Source organism: Chelmon rostratus, chromosome 10 (assembly GCF_017976325.1).
Source record: "Chelmon rostratus isolate fCheRos1 chromosome 10, fCheRos1.pri, whole genome shotgun sequence".
Classification (NCBI taxonomy): Eukaryota; Metazoa; Chordata; class Actinopteri; order Chaetodontiformes; family Chaetodontidae; genus Chelmon; species Chelmon rostratus.
The window spans coordinates 16,797,415-16,812,208 of NC_055667.1; the positions used below are offsets into that span (position 1 = coordinate 16,797,415).

Here is a 14,794-nt window from a genome sequence, read left to right on the forward strand (position 1 = left end):
CATATTATTGGCTAAATGTGACCATATTTAAGGGCACTGTAGGTGCTTTACATGGAAGAAACATTTGGAAAAACGAGGATTGGGTATGTGGAAATGAAAGTGAAACAGGAGGCATTACTTGTTCATTCCACAGAGATCAAACGGTTTAATAACATCACAGTTTTGCATCACATAGCTGTGATGCAGCTGCCGAGACAGTGAAAGGTCAAACTATACTATACTACAATATTACGAAAAAGACAATCCCAGCGGCTTCTCTAAGCATGAATATTACATCATTTATATCAGCTCTGATTACTTCCTGAAAGTTGCTATTCCGACTCGCTAACATTTGTGGGATTTGGTTCATTCATGTGTTAGCTGTTATTCAGCATTCAGTGACTCGAATTATCTAAAAGTCCAATTATTTGTTTTGTAGCTTTATAACAAATTTTGACGGCGCAGGTGTGAGTCTATTGAAGGAGCAGCCGCTGTTGTCCGGCAGTAGATAAATCGCATCTCCGGTCGACAACAAGCAGAAAGGACAATTCCTGGAATTCTTCTGTTGCATTAGTGGGAATATACTGTAATTTACCGGGTTAATCTTCAACAAAACAGCGTGTCTAACTGAGGACACGCAGACCTTCGGCAAGTCGTTAAGTCTTCTGTCTCTCGGGTAGCAGGATGCCTTGTGCACAGCTGCACTCTGCTCCGGATGCAGCAAAAAGAGCACACACACACAAAAAAGACAGTGGCTTAGGTTTTTTTTTTTTTTTTACGCAACAGTATCATCTTCTCTCGTATGAAGGGTTTCATACACATGAGCTAATAGCTGTCATTTGATACTCTTGGAGAGGTGAAGTGGGCCTAGGCGGGTCATTAATGTACAGAAATAGAATGTGAGGGTTTTTACTGGAAGTGTGTGATCATGTGGGAACAATTTGGCCTGCTGTATTTACCCCTTATCAATGGCTGCGAGAGAATGATGTCCATTAACTGTGGAAACAGCACTCGAGTTGGTTGCTAAATATAAAATGCTGAGAAGGCGTACCTTTTTGTCCCTTCATTGAAGTGTATTTTGTTCAATTTGTAACACTTTTATTTTATGGTATGCATATTCATCTCTAGGTAGTTGCTTATTAGCAGACATGTTAGCAGCATATTGGCTCTTTATTAGTCATTATAAAGCACTTGTTAATGCTTAATTGAGGGGGTTAGGGTCATTAAGGTTTATTGGTAGGTTATTAAGATTATGATTCATGTGTAGCAACTTCCTTACTATCAATAAGCAGTAATTAGGAAGTCAGTGAGAGAAAAGTCTTACTTAATGACCTAGTAGTTTTAGAGTATGATCACACAGAATAAAGCATGATGATAATATAACATGTGACTGCACAGTTTCTCTCTGAGATTGATCTATAAAGGTGCTTGCTACCAAATAAGTGACAGCAGGTATTTATTGCAGATCACATGTTCATAATAATGTGATGCAATTAGATGTAGGTCTGGGCTGACAAAGCAGGATGTGGTCTTGCAAAAGAAATGGCGGTAAAAGACTGGTTAGAGGTGTAGGCAGGGCGTGTTATCAACATAAAGATGTGGATACCTGACATGTACAGTCACAGTTTGGCCAAAGTCTGCAATACGTGTAGGCTGTACATGAATATACAGTTTGTTCTGATACTGGGGAGACTGCTGTGAAACATCACATGTCGTAGACTAAGTAAGTCTGCAGGCTATCATTCAGATCGTCCCCAGAACTTCTGGTTTCTGGGTATGTTACTCCAAACGAGGCAGCATAAACATGAATCAGAATCATGCTTGACGGTGACACATCATTTTTCTACTTTATCATCCTGAGAGAGAAACTCAGATGTTAAAGTGAGTGAACCGACAGGCCTCGACATATACTTCACTGAATGAGCCAGATTTCGTTTTCTTTTACTCTTTAGCTATGATTTAACTTTGGTGCCCTGGTGGGGAAACCTCCCATCTAGGTTCTAGGAGCATCAGATCCTCTAATGTTTACAAGCTTTGCTCGAAAGCACTGAGGTAGGGGACTTGAGGATGCATGTTTTCATTTCAAACATCAACAAGACACAGATAGCACCTAATATGACCACATACACTGTGAGACTGAGAAAGCTACCCCTATCTGGTTGTATTAGATCACGAGCAGCGTTGCAAACTAATGGTCAGGGCTGCTTTGTAGTGATATTGGTGATCACAGGAGTTTTACATCAACATAATGATGTGACTTTTAGTACATTTACTGTATTGAATTTCCAGGTAATATCCTGTCACTGGAGCTAGACTGATGAATTGGGCAGGTTGATATATTGGCTGAGACATGGCCAATTCATGTGTATATTTATATATATACATATATTTATATATATCAGTGTCTGTCTGTACGTACTGAATGTTGACCGCTAAATAAAAAGAAACTACAGTACAGAAGTAGGTACATATTTATATTTTGTCCACCCTAGAACACTGAGTAATCATTTTACCTACTGAAAACTGTCCCGCTCAATATGGTACCTTGTCAAGATTGTTGTTGATGTTAAAAAATGTCTCCCAAATGACCACGGTAGTATTTGGCCAAATATTCAGTATCGATCAGAGTATACATATCGCAATATTGATACCACCCATGTAAAATTCCACATACAATCATCGAAGATTTTACATAAAACAGCTTAAACCAGAAAAGCGAACCAATCAGCGAAATCAGCTGAGCCATAGATCATGTAGCCCTACTGTTTAGGTTGTTTTTAAGTATTTTCACAACCTATTGAGCACCTTAATAGGCTTAAATGTAACAGAGGGACAGTTTACACCTGGAATTAAAATGCGTTTTAGGTGATCAGATCACAAGTGGGCAACTCTAGTGCGTCACTTCACACCTGGCATTACAATGCACCTCAAGTGGCCACTTGTGTTTGTCGCGTCCCTGTTGCTCTATGTGCAAATAAACATATACATCATTTCTCTCTCTGTGTAGTCTTGCTCAAATGTAAGGCCATATGATATCTGGTTCCATTTTTCCCAATTTCTGTGTACTCCTTTTTAATTTTAATTGTGTTTTACAATTTAAGCAAGTGAATGAATAAAACTCCCTGTGCTTGGAGCCATCAACTGGTGACTGGATCACCCAGGACCCACCTTAATGCCAGGTCTAAATAGGGCCAGATTCACATGTCAGCAATAAGTAATGATTCGCACAAAGTGACCCTGAATGTGGTTCTGTGTCGATGTATCATCTCTGATAATAACCATTGAATCAGTGCTATGTCCACATTTTCAAGTCGCAGTTGTCTGTCTCAGCTCACGCTGAGCTCTCCCAGCAGAACAACTAACAACAACACTGACCCCTAACACAGAATTAACGGTGACTGACAAGCCTCCAGATTTTTCACACTGCTCTGATTAATGATGGCACGCTGCAACTACTGCAGAACACATCTGCACATACATATCTTGACTCTAATAGCTGATCGTTCTGATCATTTCTAGTTTTTCTTTGAATGAGACCTGAAACAAAAGCAAAAAGTCCTTAATTATAGCATCTCAGTTGTGAGAATTAGCTCTGCTCTGTTTTATATCATCATAAACTGCATGTCTTTGGGCTGTGGACTGTTCATCGGCCAAAACAAGACACTTGAAGATACTGGAATTGACATTTTACCCTGTTGCCTGACGTTTTATAGAGTGAATGATTAACCGAGACAATAGTTGGCAGATTAATCTATAATGATAACAATTGCTAGTTGATTTTGAACGTTGCACTGGGCGTGGGAATGTGAGGTGTATTCAGGTCAAGAGAGGAGTCTTGCCAGTTTTTGAAAGTAGACACTGTGTCTGCGTGTTATCAGTCATGGTGGCAGATGAGCCTATGTTGATCAGCGGGTAAATGCAGTCAGCTCTATCCTGGAACTCGCTTGGTAAATAACGCAGCAATCATCAGGTAGTTTTTGTTGTCTGCATGTGTAAATGTGGATGGAATTACCTGCACACGTCTGTGGAGGCTGTCGTCTCTCTGACGTGCTTTTTCCATACCTCCCGCAAAAGCACACACACACACACACACACACACGCACGCTTTCTCACCTCAAATGTCTGATGTCATTTCTGGCTCCTTTTTTCACTTCCACACTTGACTGTCAGCCCAGTTTATTTGTGACAAATGTGTCAACATATTAGTAAGACATTATCCCGCAGGCTGCAACACAATCAGAATCTGCTTTTAGATTGTTTATGTCTGTATGAAAACACTGTTGTAAAGATCAGGTTGTCGCTGGAAAAACAAGCACAGTTCCACAGTTGACTTGCTCCATTTACAGTGTGCTGGAAAGGGGAACAGAATCCATGTAGCTGCATGACAGTTATTTGTCAGGGGGAAAGTCCTGTGTTTAACTTTATCCAACACGATGTCAAAGGAGCTGATATGGATCAGCTGACATGTGTGTGCTCACTGAAACATCGTTGCGCTCTGGGCTGCACAGTCGCTCAAAAATTTGATTGCAATATGAACAATTTCAGCTGCTCCGGTCTTGTACAGCATAACTTTATGTTTATTCTGTGGTCAAACATGCAAGTAATGATTATTTTCAGAATTGATTAATCTGCCAGTTACTTAATCGATTAGTCGATTAAACAGTAGTGAAAGGTGCCAGATATATTTTCCCAAAGATGATGAATTGAAATGTTTTATTTGGTCAACCGACAGTCCAAAACCCAGAGATGTTCAGTTACAATCAGACTGGACAAAGAAAAGCAGCCAATTATCATATTTTAGAAGCTTTAATCAGCAAATATTTAGAATTTTTGCACCACAATGACTAAAACAGTTGATCTATTGTCAAAATATATTGCAAAATACTTAACATAATTACACATCAACATTCCTCTCTTGCACAGAGCTGATGCTCTCTGTTGTAATGCAGCTAACTAACTGATGGTGTCATTAGGATTATTGAAATGAACTGCGTGAGTAGTATGGCAGAGTATTGATCAAACCTCTGTTTTATCCATCTGTAGCTCCAAGTTAGCAGCAAATGCCCAATTAGTTTTGTGTTCTCATTTACTTGGCTTACAACTAGCTTGGCTAGTGACTGTTGTGAATAGAGCAGCTGACAACATGGGAAAGACCATGTGACTGCTTGGAAAGACAGCTGACAGGAGGGAAAAGACCCCACAGGTGCTGGTATGGGCTAGCAACCCATGGCAGCAGTGGCAAGCCTTAACCTTGCTACAACCAGACTTAGCTACAACCAATATAAGGAAAATACCCCAAGAGTCAGCGAGAGCAGGGGTGGAAGATGACTCACAGGTGGATTGCATGGTAACGAACAGGATAACGGATATGACTATGCCTTGGATACATGACTCAGTGAGGGATGGGGGCACGGACCCATCTCTTAGGGCCAGAGGTAGCAGTACTCAGGTGACAGGGAAGGCAACTAAGGAGAGCAAAAGTTGTGCAGCAGAGGATAAGAAGCTTCAAGTTTGCCCATGTGGCTGGCAGAAAATAACATCAATCCGAGGCCTTAGAACTCATCAGGGAAGGAGGAAGTGTTTAGCGGTGGAAGGGCAGAGTGGCCGCATCGACCAGTATTTCTTGAGAAGTCAGTCGAATCAGTCGGATGAAGTCCAGCGACAGGTAGAAAACCACAGTTCGCAGGATATCAGTAACACTATCCCTGGAGAGGAGGAGGTACGGAGAGGGGATGCAGTTGGTGTTGAGGGCAACAGGCCAGCCAAGGAGAGAAGCATGGAGCAGAAAGCTAGAGTTAAGTGGCCGAGGGCTAATGATAGCAAAGAGTGGGAGGCAGTTGATAGAGATTTATCAGTCATATTAAGCAGGCTTAGAGGAGATGTAGTGGAGAAATTGGATAAAATTGGAGATGTGATCTACTCCTATGGTCGAGAGAGATTTGGGGTGCTTGTCAAAAGGAAAGGCGAGAGGGTGCAGGTCGGCAAGTCTAGGCGGCAAAGAGAAATAGAGAAGTTAGTAAAGGAAAGGAGGCAGTTAAGAAAGCAGTGGAGGAAGGCGACAGAAGAAGAAAGGGAGGGAATTAAGGTGTTACAGGAGGAACTGAGAAGCAGGTTAGCAGTACTCAGAAGGGCAGAACACCTTAGGGAGAAGAGAAAGAAGAAGGAACGTGCAAGGTCAGCATTTTTTAGGAACCCCTTTAATTTTGTGAAAGGCTTGTTTAATCAAGAAAAAGGAGGGCAACTTAAGGCAACGAAATCAGAGATTGAACAGTATTTGAAGTCGACGTATTCAGATTCAAAGGAGAATAGGAACATAGGTCTTCCACCTGACATGCCACCATTAGGGGAAGTGGAGCAGGAGATGGATGTGAGCCCACCTCGGTGGAGAGAAGTGGTGGAGGTGGTTAGGCGTGCAAAGGCTTCTTCGGCCCCAGGGCCTAATGGAGTCCCCTACCGTGTCTATAAGAGTGCACCTGGCATCTTAAGGACACTATGGAGATACCTGAGAATAGTTTGGGAGAAACAAAGTATTCCAAGAGCATGGCGCAGGGCAGGAGGTGTCTTCATCCCTAAGGAGAAGGAGTCATCGGACCTTAGCCAGTTTCGGATGATTTCTCTCCTAAATGTTGAGGGAAAGATTTTCTTTAGTATCGTAGCACAGAGGCTGGCTAAATACTTAGAAAGGAATGGTATGATAGATACGACAGTGCAAAAAGCAGGGATACCAGGATTTGCGGGATGCTTAGAGCATACTAGCATGATTTGGCATCAGATTCAGACAGCTAAGAGGGAGAAAAGAGACTTGAATGTTGTATTTTTAGATCTGGCTAATGCGTTTGGGTCAGTGCCACATAACCTTATTTGGAGTTCCTTTGACTACTTTAAAGTGCCGGAGATAGTTGTTAACTTGGTGAAAGCATATTTCCAAGACATCAGACTGTGTGCAAGTATCGCAGAGCTCACAACAGGCTGGCAAAGATTGGAGGTTGGTATTATGGCAGGATGTACAGTGTCCCCGCTAGCTTTCACAATGGCTATGGAGGTAATTATTAGGGCTTCCAAGTGGGTCGTAGGTGGAGAGAGACGGCAGAATGGAATGCGTCTTCCACCAATTAGGGCTTATATGGATGATATGACACTGCTAACTTCAACAGTGCCATGTACAAGGAGGTTGTTAGATAAAGTCAATCAGAATCTCAAGTGGGCTAGTATGAAGATTAAGCCTAGTAAGTCAAGGAGTATTTCAATATACAGAGGGAAAGTAAGTGATAGAAAGTTTGCTATAGATGGTGAGGAAATCCCAACAATTAGGGAGAAATCAGTTAAGAGTCTAGGACGGTGGTATAGTGTGGACCTGAATGATGTTGAACAGGTTGTGCAATTTAGAAAGGATGTTGCAGAAGGGCTGGAGAGAATAGATAAATCAGGGCTCCCAGGAAAACTGAGGTTGTGGTGCTTGCAGTTTGGCTTGTATCCTAGGTTAATGTGGCCAATGTCAATATATGAAGTCCCATTATCTGTAGCAGAGAGAATGGAAAGGCTAGTTAGCTCTTATATTAGAAAATGGTTGGGTGCTCCCAGGTGCTTAAGCAATGTAGCTTTGTATGGGAAAGGAATGCTTCAGCTGCCAGTATCCAGTCTAACAGAGGAGTTTAAATGCACTAAGGTTAGGACAGAACTTTTATTATCTGGGAGTAAGGACATGTTAGTTAGCAATGTGGTTCCGAATCCTTCTGGGGGGAGGAAATGGAACCCAAGGGCAGCAGTGCAGGAGGCAGAGGCAGCTCTTAGGCATGCAGAAATAGTAGGAAATGTTCAATTTGGCCGGGGAGGCTTGGGGCTTGGCCCAGGCAAACCAGTGTGGAATAAAGCAGGTCTAAAGGAGAAAAGAAAGCTTGTAGTGGAACAGGTGCGTAGGCAGGAGGAGTTGTTAAGAGGGGCAAAAGCAGTTGGTCAAGCCAAACAGGGACAATGGTTGAATTGGGAAGGTGTTGAGAAGAGGAAACTTAGTTGGAGGGACCTGTGGAATATGGAGGAAGGCCGTATTAAATTTCTGATAGGGGCGACATACGATGTGTTGCCAACCCCGCAGAACCTAAGTCTCTGGGTACAGGGCGATCAATCGTGCCCACTCTGCTCAGGTACAGCAAGTTTAAAGCACATTTTGTCAGGTTGTAGAATTAGCTTATCACAAGGCCGGTATACATGGCGGCATAATCAGGTGCTGAGAAGCTTAGCCGCAGGCATTGAGGAGAGAAGGAAGCAGGTGAATTCTGGAAGTTCTAGAAAGGAGAGGTTAGATGTGCAGTTTGTTCGAGAGGGGGAGAAAAATAAAGCTGCTAAGTCAGGGAGAAAGCAGGGAGGTGGCTGCCTGGTAGGGGCTGATGATTGGCAAATGCAGGTCGACTTGGGAGGACAGCTAGTTGTGCCCCAGGAAATAGTTTATAGTAATCTGAGGCCAGACATTGTCTTATGGTCCATGAGTAAAAAGACTGTGTATTTTATTGAGTTAACAGTCCCTTGGGAAAATTCAGTGGAGGCAGCTTATGAAAGGAAGAAGACTAAGTATGCAGATTTAAAGACAGAATCTGAGCAGAGGGGATGGAAGACCAGGGTCTGTCCGGTTGAAGTGGGGTGTAGAGGTTTTGTTGCAGGGTCAGCTGTTTCACTGTTGAGGGAGCTGGGAGTGCATGGGCAAAATTTAAGAAAGACAGTGAGGGAGATGTCAGATGAGGCTGCTAGGTCTAGTCAGTGGATATGGATCAGGAGAAATAATAGTAGTTGGGGGGTGAAATAGGGACAGTGGGGGGGCAGGCAGAGGACATGCATGCCTAACCCGGCAAGAGAAGAGGTTAAAGTCTGAACAAGACACCTCTCCTCTGCTCTGCTTTCCCCGCCCCATCTTCTCGCTCTGCCAATAGGAAGAGAACCAGGAAGTTTAGATAAGGTGGGGGTGTGGCCAGCTAGAGTCTCTCTTTGGGACCATGCGGCCTGTTCAGGTGAGTTTGCGTGGTAAGACACAGAGTTGGCTTGTTTTTTGATCTTTTTGGTTGTTTTCCTGTTTTGTCTGCTTCTTGAAGGAAATGTTAGGGTTTGTTTTCCTGCTCTGTTTGCTTTTTGAAGGAAATGGTAGGGTTTGCTGCTTCTTGAAGGAAATGTTAGAAGAGGCTGTTAAATCTAGTCTGTGGTTTAGGCCTCCACCTTCAGCACCTTCTAAATTTTCCACCCCCTACCCGAACAAGGGTCTGTATCCAATCCCTACTTTCATCTTTTGACTCTACCTCTTTATTTTCTATCCCCTACCCGAACCAGGGTTTGTATTCCCACCCCGCTTTTTCTTGGTGCAGTTGGTGAGAGGCAGGGGTAGATGATGGTAGTGTGGCAATCGGCAGTTACATGTGGCATCTAGGCCTGTGGTAGCATTGTAGCAGCTAACAATAGCTAAAGCGGTGAGAGTATGATAGTATCTTAGCAGTTAGTATTGGTAGCTAGCAATTAACATTAACAGTATAGGTGAATCTAGCGCTATTGTCTTCTTCTGTTCCTCTTAGCAGGTAGCGGTTAGCACATAACATTAGCTAAATGGTAGCATCGGAACTGTATTGTCTTCTTCTGTTCTTCCTAGCGGTTAGCAGTAGCATTAGCAATAGTTAAATGGTAGCATCGGTACTGGCCACTACCTGGAGCATCTCTGGGTCAGTTGAACGTGGCGGTGCTGTTTGGATTGTGTAGGAGCAGTGTGAACTGGCACTAGGGGGGGTGACTCTGGGACGCCGGAGTTCACTGCCTAACCTCCTGGAGGTGTAGTGGGACTAAGTAGGCGAAACACTGTTGAAGGGAGGTTTCCACCTGATGACCCCCAGAGACGTGTTAGGAATCACTGCTCTTTGGCAGGTATAGAGGCAGATTAGAGCTCCAAGGTTCTTCACTGAGAATGAATCCTCTTTTTGAGCACAAGTATCTTGTGTTTAAATTAACTCACAACTAGCTTGGCTAGTGACTGTTGTGAATAGAGCAGCTGACAACATGGGAAAGACCATGTGACTGCTTGGAAAGACAGCTGACAGGAGGGAAAAGACCCCACAGGTGCTGGTATGGGCTAGCAACCCATGGCAGCAGTGGCAAGCCTTAACCTTGCTACAACCAGACTTAGCTACAACCAATATAAGGAAAATACCCCAAGAGTCAGCGAGAGCAGGGGTGGAAGATGACTCACAGGTGGATTGCATGGTAACGAACAGGATAACGGATATGACTATGCCTTGGATACATGACTCAGTGAGGGATGGGGGCACGGACCCATCTCTTAGGGCCAGAGGTAGCAGTACTCAGGTGACAGGGAAGGCAACTAAGGAGAGCAAAAGTTGTGCAGCAGAGGATAAGAAGCTTCAAGTTTGCCCATGTGGCTGGCAGAAAATAACATCAATCCGAGGCCTTAGAACTCATCAGGGAAGGAGGAAGTGTTTAGCGGTGGAAGGGCAGAGTGGCCGCATCGACCAGTATTTCTTGAGAAGTCAGTCGAATCAGTCGGATGAAGTCCAGCGACAGGTAGAAAACCACAGTTCGCAGGATATCAGTAACACTATCCCTGGAGAGGAGGAGGTACGGAGAGGGGATGCAGTTGGTGTTGAGGGCAACAGGCCAGCCAAGGAGAGAAGCATGGAGCAGAAAGCTAGAGTTAAGTGGCCGAGGGCTAATGATAGCAAAGAGTGGGAGGCAGTTGATAGAGATTTATCAGTCATATTAAGCAGGCTTAGAGGAGATGTAGTGGAGAAATTGGATAAAATTGGAGATGTGATCTACTCCTATGGTCGAGAGAGATTTGGGGTGCTTGTCAAAAGGAAAGGCGAGAGGGTGCAGGTCGGCAAGTCTAGGCGGCAAAGAGAAATAGAGAAGTTAGTAAAGGAAAGGAGGCAGTTAAGAAAGCAGTGGAGGAAGGCGACAGAAGAAGAAAGGGAGGGAATTAAGGTGTTACAGGAGGAACTGAGAAGCAGGTTAGCAGTACTCAGAAGGGCAGAACACCTTAGGGAGAAGAGAAAGAAGAAGGAACGTGCAAGGTCAGCATTTTTTAGGAACCCCTTTAATTTTGTGAAAGGCTTGTTTAATCAAGAAAAAGGAGGGCAACTTAAGGCAACGAAATCAGAGATTGAACAGTATTTGAAGTCGACGTATTCAGATTCAAAGGAGAATAGGAACATAGGTCTTCCACCTGACATGCCACCATTAGGGGAAGTGGAGCAGGAGATGGATGTGAGCCCACCTCGGTGGAGAGAAGTGGTGGAGGTGGTTAGGCGTGCAAAGGCTTCTTCGGCCCCAGGGCCTAATGGAGTCCCCTACCGTGTCTATAAGAGTGCACCTGGCATCTTAAGGACACTATGGAGATACCTGAGAATAGTTTGGGAGAAACAAAGTATTCCAAGAGCATGGCGCAGGGCAGGAGGTGTCTTCATCCCTAAGGAGAAGGAGTCATCGGACCTTAGCCAGTTTCGGATGATTTCTCTCCTAAATGTTGAGGGAAAGATTTTCTTTAGTATCGTAGCACAGAGGCTGGCTAAATACTTAGAAAGGAATGGTATGATAGATACGACAGTGCAAAAAGCAGGGATACCAGGATTTGCGGGATGCTTAGAGCATACTAGCATGATTTGGCATCAGATTCAGACAGCTAAGAGGGAGAAAAGAGACTTGAATGTTGTATTTTTAGATCTGGCTAATGCGTTTGGGTCAGTGCCACATAACCTTATTTGGAGTTCCTTTGACTACTTTAAAGTGCCGGAGATAGTTGTTAACTTGGTGAAAGCATATTTCCAAGACATCAGACTGTGTGCAAGTATCGCAGAGCTCACAACAGGCTGGCAAAGATTGGAGGTTGGTATTATGGCAGGATGTACAGTGTCCCCGCTAGCTTTCACAATGGCTATGGAGGTAATTATTAGGGCTTCCAAGTGGGTCGTAGGTGGAGAGAGACGGCAGAATGGAATGCGTCTTCCACCAATTAGGGCTTATATGGATGATATGACACTGCTAACTTCAACAGTGCCATGTACAAGGAGGTTGTTAGATAAAGTCAATCAGAATCTCAAGTGGGCTAGTATGAAGATTAAGCCTAGTAAGTCAAGGAGTATTTCAATATACAGAGGGAAAGTAAGTGATAGAAAGTTTGCTATAGATGGTGAGGAAATCCCAACAATTAGGGAGAAATCAGTTAAGAGTCTAGGACGGTGGTATAGTGTGGACCTGAATGATGTTGAACAGGTTGTGCAATTTAGAAAGGATGTTGCAGAAGGGCTGGAGAGAATAGATAAATCAGGGCTCCCAGGAAAACTGAGGTTGTGGTGCTTGCAGTTTGGCTTGTATCCTAGGTTAATGTGGCCAATGTCAATATATGAAGTCCCATTATCTGTAGCAGAGAGAATGGAAAGGCTAGTTAGCTCTTATATTAGAAAATGGTTGGGTGCTCCCAGGTGCTTAAGCAATGTAGCTTTGTATGGGAAAGGAATGCTTCAGCTGCCAGTATCCAGTCTAACAGAGGAGTTTAAATGCACTAAGGTTAGGACAGAACTTTTATTATCTGGGAGTAAGGACATGTTAGTTAGCAATGTGGTTCCGAATCCTTCTGGGGGGAGGAAATGGAACCCAAGGGCAGCAGTGCAGGAGGCAGAGGCAGCTCTTAGGCATGCAGAAATAGTAGGAAATGTTCAATTTGGCCGGGGAGGCTTGGGGCTTGGCCCAGGCAAACCAGTGTGGAATAAAGCAGGTCTAAAGGAGAAAAGAAAGCTTGTAGTGGAACAGGTGCGTAGGCAGGAGGAGTTGTTAAGAGGGGCAAAAGCAGTTGGTCAAGCCAAACAGGGACAATGGTTGAATTGGGAAGGTGTTGAGAAGAGGAAACTTAGTTGGAGGGACCTGTGGAATATGGAGGAAGGCCGTATTAAATTTCTGATAGGGGCGACATACGATGTGTTGCCAACCCCGCAGAACCTAAGTCTCTGGGTACAGGGCGATCAATCGTGCCCACTCTGCTCAGGTACAGCAAGTTTAAAGCACATTTTGTCAGGTTGTAGAATTAGCTTATCACAAGGCCGGTATACATGGCGGCATAATCAGGTGCTGAGAAGCTTAGCCGCAGGCATTGAGGAGAGAAGGAAGCAGGTGAATTCTGGAAGTTCTAGAAAGGAGAGGTTAGATGTGCAGTTTGTTCGAGAGGGGGAGAAAAATAAAGCTGCTAAGTCAGGGAGAAAGCAGGGAGGTGGCTGCCTGGTAGGGGCTGATGATTGGCAAATGCAGGTCGACTTGGGAGGACAGCTAGTTGTGCCCCAGGAAATAGTTTATAGTAATCTGAGGCCAGACATTGTCTTATGGTCCATGAGTAAAAAGACTGTGTATTTTATTGAGTTAACAGTCCCTTGGGAAAATTCAGTGGAGGCAGCTTATGAAAGGAAGAAGACTAAGTATGCAGATTTAAAGACAGAATCTGAGCAGAGGGGATGGAAGACCAGGGTCTGTCCGGTTGAAGTGGGGTGTAGAGGTTTTGTTGCAGGGTCAGCTGTTTCACTGTTGAGGGAGCTGGGAGTGCATGGGCAAAATTTAAGAAAGACAGTGAGGGAGATGTCAGATGAGGCTGCTAGGTCTAGTCAGTGGATATGGATCAGGAGAAATAATAGTAGTTGGGGGGTGAAATAGGGACAGTGGGGGGGCAGGCAGAGGACATGCATGCCTAACCCGGCAAGAGAAGAGGTTAAAGTCTGAACAAGACACCTCTCCTCTGCTCTGCTTTCCCCGCCCCATCTTCTCGCTCTGCCAATAGGAAGAGAACCAGGAAGTTTAGATAAGGTGGGGGTGTGGCCAGCTAGAGTCTCTCTTTGGGACCATGCGGCCTGTTCAGGTGAGTTTGCGTGGTAAGACACAGAGTTGGCTTGTTTTTTGATCTTTTTGGTTGTTTTCCTGTTTTGTCTGCTTCTTGAAGGAAATGTTAGGGTTTGTTTTCCTGCTCTGTTTGCTTTTTGAAGGAAATGGTAGGGTTTGCTGCTTCTTGAAGGAAATGTTAGAAGAGGCTGTTAAATCTAGTCTGTGGTTTAGGCCTCCACCTTCAGCACCTTCTAAATTTTCCACCCCCTACCCGAACAAGGGTCTGTATCCAATCCCTACTTTCATCTTTTGACTCTACCTCTTTATTTTCTATCCCCTACCCGAACCAGGGTTTGTATTCCCACCCCGCTTTTTCTTGGTGCAGTTGGTGAGAGGCAGGGGTAGATGATGGTAGTGTGGCAATCGGCAGTTACATGTGGCATCTAGGCCTGTGGTAGCATTGTAGCAGCTAACAATAGCTAAAGCGGTGAGAGTATGATAGTATCTTAGCAGTTAGTATTGGTAGCTAGCAATTAACATTAACAGTATAGGTGAATCTAGCGCTATTGTCTTCTTCTGTTCCTCTTAGCAGGTAGCGGTTAGCACATAACATTAGCTAAATGGTAGCATCGGAACTGTATTGTCTTCTTCTGTTCTTCCTAGCGGTTAGCAGTAGCATTAGCAATAGTTAAATGGTAGCATCGGTACTGGCCACTACCTGGAGCATCTCTGGGTCAGTTGAACGTGGCGGTGCTGTTTGGATTGTGTAGGAGCAGTGTGAACTGGCACTAGGGGGGGTGACTCTGGGACGCCGGAGTTCACTGCCTAACCTCCTGGAGGTGTAGTGGGACTAAGTAGGCGAAACACTGTTGAAGGGAGGTTTCCACCTGATGACCCCCAGAGACGTGTTAGGAATCACTGCTCTTTGGCAGGTATAGAGGCAGATTAGAGCTCCAAGGTTCTTCACTGA

The 14,794-nt window shown here is 44.3% G+C and overlaps 1 protein-coding gene across 2 annotated transcripts in view; it reads left to right on the top strand.

The window, feature by feature from the left end:
• The window catches only part of plcg1 (phospholipase C, gamma 1), a 39,919-nt gene that overhangs the window by 2,083 nt on the left and 23,042 nt on the right, over window positions 1–14,794 (top strand). The window lies entirely within an intron of this gene.